The sequence below is a fragment of the Canis lupus genome, chromosome 14, assembly GCF_003254725.2.
Source record: "Canis lupus dingo isolate Sandy chromosome 14, ASM325472v2, whole genome shotgun sequence".
NCBI lineage: Eukaryota > Metazoa > Chordata > Mammalia > Carnivora > Canidae > Canis > Canis lupus.
Window position 1 is genome coordinate 32,349,025 of NC_064256.1, and position 6,097 is coordinate 32,355,121.

General features: G+C 34.9%; 1 protein-coding gene across 12 annotated transcripts in view; it reads left to right on the top strand.

Annotated features, from left to right (window-relative positions):
- Positions 1 to 6,097, top strand: part of HDAC9 (histone deacetylase 9) — a 1,020,499-nt gene that overhangs the window by 218,091 nt on the left and 796,311 nt on the right. The window lies entirely within an intron of this gene.

Below are 6,097 nucleotides of genomic sequence, written 5' to 3' on the forward strand. Positions count from 1 at the left end.
GGGATAAATATTCCCAGAGAGACTCCTTGAATTTCAGTCCTTTCAGTTACATGATTATTCTTGTGGTTACAGGAGATGAAAGAATAATGAGGAGTTGGTTTCCTATCTGAATCATAAAATATAATTTGGATATACACAGGGCCATTGACTTGAATAAATGGATGCCTTTTAAAAATTCTCTTTTGGGAGGCACACTGAAATGATTTTAGTGGTCCAAGTTCTGTAACCTCAGAGTAAGTTCAAGTGCAGAATTAAGAGTAGCAGACACTTGATAATAAATTTAGTCCAAGTGTTTATGTTTAATTTATGCACTTCTTTGAAAAAAATTATTTGAGACATCTTATAAGAATGTATTCAATTTAATAATGAGGAAAAGTATAGAGAAGAAAAGATTATCAGGAAAATATACATTTATTTATTTATTTATTTTTTATTGGAGTTCAGTTTGCCAACAGGAAAATATAAATTTAGTGGGAAGTCTTAGCCACAAAAAAAGCAAGTATGCTTATATTTATTATTCCTATCATGTTTTTTATTACATACACACATGCAATTATTTATTATTATTGTTACATATATTGAATCTTTATATTTGTGTTTTAAAAACACAGTTTTTAGGTGTATCATTTGGCTTTGGTAGTACTTTTATATGATTCCCTTTAAAAGAACTACTGGTTTACCTGTGGGTGATTTCAGATCAACCTGGTCAGTTTAATCATTAATTTAACAATGGAGGGATAAGAAATGTGTGGGAAAGAAGAGCAGGCATAGTAAACATGATGTAAAAAACTTACTGAATCCTCCATTTGAGAGAGAACTGTTTCTGTTTTATTTTTTTATTTTATTTTATTTTATTTTTGAAAGAACTGTTTCTTAATAGCTACCCAGATCATAACATTTCATATTTTCTATCTCAATAGCTAGCTCTCTTTTTTCCCTTAACATCACCTGCAGCAAACAAAACAAAAAATAACTCTCCTAATCTTAAATCATTTCTAATTTGTGTGGTAGACTTAATCATTTGTATCCAAAATGTCCTAGCACATCCATTCTAAGTTGTAACGAAGTCATCATTGATAACATAGAGTATGGAAAGAAAATTTCGAGAAAAATTAGACTTTTACTTAAGATATGCTTTGCTATCTGTTTATTAATTATGTTGTATAAACTATAATCTTCTATTAAGTGAAATAAATGTAAGGCTGCTATATTATCTGGACCAAATTGTGGAATTGAATCACTGAGATGCAGCTCTGATTGTTGTTGACTGTACAGCAGTCAGAAGAGTTAGTTCAGATTTCCCTTGGTTCAAATCAGAAATGGGAACAGTTTTTTAAGGGAAAAGAGTAGTATGTAGTTTTTTTGAAAAGAACTGGTATTCTCTTTTTGTCTACTAAGGACAACTACAAACAATATATACTGTAAACATTCTACTGATATAATGAGGAAAGTGAGGCACATAGTTGGATTTTTTTCAGACTTAATTGTGTTCATCAGACATTGGAATACCATATAAAATCCAGATATTCTACTATGTCCAGTGCTACAGCCTTGAATAAGACCTAGATCTGACTCTCAAAGAACTGAGAGTCTAATGGAGAAACTTTGAATTTATCATGAGATCGCTACTTTTCAAACAATTCACATTCAGTAAATTGCTGATGAGAATCATCACCTTTGGGCATTTATCACTTATCTAATAATGTAACTTCTGGCTAAGAGAGTTTCTTATTTCAGATACTGTAATGTAAATCAGCTTGTACCATCATTTTAAACCTTTTTCAACTAGAATCCACATTTTACCTTTAGAACTAGTGGATGTTGAAAAGAGTTCAATGTAATGTAATTGAGTCACTTAGAAGGCCTATTTTAAACCAGTCACTTCCTTTTCTTTCTTTGCACCCTATGACACACCAGAATCAGGAAAGTATTGTTTTTGTTTTTTGGGAGTTGCTATATGATGTGGAACCAAAACTAAGTTAATATGGACTGTGTTTTTCAGCTCAAGGTTGTAAATTAAACTGAGATTTTCTTCCTTTCCTCTTCTGAATTTGGGCCTGAGGAGTTTCTCATGTTATAAATTGACAATTTTTATTTATTCATAGTGAAATGATCCCTTTTATTTATAGCTAAGTTCATCATTTTAACACTTAATCCTCCATGACATTCTGGAGGAGAGGAAACTTGGCAACCATTCATTATTATCTGTTTTTACCATCAGAAGGTATTTATTTGTAAAGAGAGCATGGCAATGACGTCAAGGATAGGAATAAAATACTCCCTAACATTTTTATACAGGGCGGCCTTTCCTTTGGAGTCCTGATGGTAAATATGACCATAATTACTTAAAATGCATGCAAAGTCCCCTGGAGACATAAAAGCATGTAACTATAGTTGTGGAAGGAGAATGTCTGATAATAAAAGGAGAAAATGTCAGTCTTGGATTAATGATTTGGGAATCCCATCAGTAACCATCTACACAACATTTAACTTACATTTTAAAGCAGCTTACAAAGCTCTTAGTGAGTTGGGCTTCACCACCTTTGTGCCTGTGTAAAAATTCACCCATCAAAGAAGCCCACTAACTCACAGTCCCAATACTATTAATCTGGGACTTAAAAAAAAAAAGTTTGAGAGAGAGAGTGTGTGTGCAGGGTGCGGGGTAAAGGGAGAGGGAAAGTCATAAGCAGATTCCTTGTTGAGCACGGAACCTGGTGTGGGGCTTGATCTCTTCTCCCTGAGAGCATGACTTGAGCCAAAACCAAGAGTTGGAGGCATAACCGACTGTGCCACCTAGGCACCTCTGCAGATCTAAGACTTAAAAAAAAAATAGATTTTCAGGCCCTGATAGTGTATCTTGAATACAAATACAGTACTTAGTGAATGAGTTTCTGATGTTTGTTTTGAGACTGATTGTGCTGTGATATATTGAGAGAAGTCCAATGTAAGTTTTGCCTTTGCATGAGAGAATGATGAACTTTGGTGCAAGTGTTGGTATCCTCATGGTTTTCTTCTGATACAGTCATAGTATCCATGACTGTTATTTGACTTGGTCTCTATGATGAAGTTACATGTAGAGATGTTTGCTGGTGCCTGTTAATCGCGAACAGAAAGATCTACTTGATAATGGGTATTTTAAATCTGTCCCTGGAAAGAATGAGTTTTGTACTCATGCATTCAGCAAAAGGTTCTGAGTGCTACTTACTATTCTAAGCTCTTGGGATGAAAAATGTACAGTGAAAACCTAGGTCCTATGATAATAGACATTGTGAAGTGCAGCTGGAAAGACATAAATAAACAATGTTTAAAGCATAGATTTGTTCATGTAAAGTATGGTCATTGTGATTATTTCTATTCAAGTGAGTACAGTGTATAATGTAAGTAAATAATGGGGAAGGAGTGACAAGTGAGGAGGATGCATGGAAAGGTGTGGAGTTATGGAGGGGAGAGAGAGAGTTCATATTTCAGGCACAAAAGACCACTGCAGGGGAGTGAGCAAAGGGCTAAGTGGCATGCGATAAAGGTTAAGGTGCAAGGATTCTCTTGGAAGGGATTCTTTAGTTACTAAAAGATCAGGCTGTTTACTGAGATCAGTGATTCACTGAGTTTCTTTTAGACAGAGTATTATAAAAAATTAGAATGCTTATCTTTTTAGTAATCTGCCTTTTTTAATGTTTCTGTCTAGCACCCAAGACTGCCTTTGTCCTAATTTGATGGTTAGGATGATGATGAATAGGATGATGAGGAAAACCACTGTGGAGACTTAAATGAAAGAAAACAAGGGCACCTGGGTGGCTCAGTCAGTTAAGTGTACAACTCTTGATTTTGGCTTAGGTCATGATCTCAACATTGTGAGATCAAGCCCCATGTCAGGCTCTATGTTGGGTGGGAGCCTGCTTGAGATTCTCTCTCTCCTTTCTCTGCCCTTCCCTCACCTCTGGCTCTACTCCCCCTCCCCCAAATAAAAAAAAGTTTCCTTATTTATTATTCATCATTTTTATTATTATAAGATTCAATTCTAGGATGTTCTTCCATCAGCCTTTATGATTACTTCTTTATACAATATTCTTAAATTCTATTATGAAAAAGTGATTTATTGAAATTCATTAACCCTGTCGGTGGTGAGCTCTTGCTCTGGAGCTAGAGGAGACAGGTGTGAATCCTTGTTGCATTATTCACTGCTTTTTACACTGAGAATGTTATCTAACCTCTCTAAACTTTTGTTTCCTCATCTGTTGATAATTGTACCAACTTCATAAGATGAATAAGATAATACAGTCAAGTATCTTGTTGAGCCATCTTTATTTTTTTTAAGATTTTATTTACTTATCTATTTGAGAGAGGACACACATAAAAATGTGTGAGTGAGGGGAGGAGCAGAGGGAGAGGAAGAGAGACAGTCACAAGCATATTCCATCCTCAGTGCAGAGCCTGATTTGGAGCTTGATTTCATGACCCAAAAGCATGACCTGAGCTGAAATCAAGAGTATGCTTAACCATCTGAGCCACCCAGGCACCCCTGAGCTATCTCCTTTTGATTGTTTCGTAAGACAGAAAAGGTGTATTTTATGTGTCTCTCTCTCTTGGAACATCCAGAAAGGAGGAGGTTCTCAAAATTAGGTTTCAGGCTACCATATTCAATTTGTAGCCCATCTGGTATAGCTGAAGACCAAACCACAGTTTTACATAAACCTTTTCCTTATCGAAGGTAGTTGTTCATTTATTAATGCAAATGCATTGTGCCTTGGATGTGTGAGCCCTAAAAATATACTTCCAGGGATAAAAATAGATCTGTTGGAGTTCTGAGATGCTGCTTAATCAGAACCAGCTGCAAGCTGTCTAGAAAATGCAAGTTATATGAGCCAGATGGCTTTTGCCCTTTTTACTTTAGACAGCATGTAATTTGGATAACTACAGCTACAGTAATACATTTTGCCAGTCACACTGTTTGATAAACATATTTGTTGAGAACAGCCACTTCCAATTAGAGACCCAGTAAAATGTTAATTTATTTTAATAATTTTTCCCTCTAGGGTAAGACCAAGAATACTTTTAAAAGAAATGCCTATTTCCAGGAGAGAGTACTTTTCAAGGTTTATTGTATTCCAGTGGCCAATTTTTAGTTTTGGCATTTAAGTAACGATGAGGAGTATTCATGACCTACACTTCTTTTTTTTTTTTTTTTCTTAAATTTAGTATACATGTGAGGGACCATAGTTTTCTGTATTTTATAAGTGTGTTTGTTTTACCTGTAGAAAGATGGTTTGGCTAGTTTTAACTTTCTTCTACACAGCTCTAATTACTATAAACTCTGATAATAGGTAACTCAGTATTGTTTGTCCACAAACCATTATTAATGGGGTGTTTTTGAGATTTTACTTTTATGACTGGGATCTTTAAGAAGGAATTTTCGTTATTAGCTAGTGTAACCATGACTGATTTTCATTGACTGAAGATTACTGTAAACATAGTCATTAATATTAGCTGACTTCTAATTTCATCTACTCAGATAAAACAGCAAAGCTAAATGTTTGGGCTGTTCACACTCTGAAGACCTAAGCTCAGATACAGGGTGCTTTTAAGAGATGTGAAATTAGCAGTTCTATTTTTCACTGGTGGTACCACTCCTTGGAAAAGCGTTTTGAAGCCTGATCGTCCATTACACGTGATGAAGAATTCTCTATTTCTTGGGACATCTACTGGGCAAAAATAATAGATTGCTGAGCCCCTCTGAAGGATCTCTCATGTCATAATTTTTCCATAGTTCCAAGCATTCCAGCATTGTGAGTTTATTAGGATATAAGTGTTTTTTTTTTTTCCTTTCCAAGTTTAAAGGGGAGAGGATATTTCATCTATAGGAATAGTGATATTAGGACATAAATTTCATTATCAGAGTAAATGCAGAGTTATTTGCAGGTACTTATAGTACCAGGAACTCTTCTAATCACTTTATACATTACTGCATCTAAGCTCACAACAACGTAACATTACAGGGTATATATTTTTATCCTGTTTACAGATAAGGAGGCAATGGCTTTGGAGTATAATTGTTCACATCATACAGAAAGTGTCAGAGTCATAATTTGAAGCTACTGTT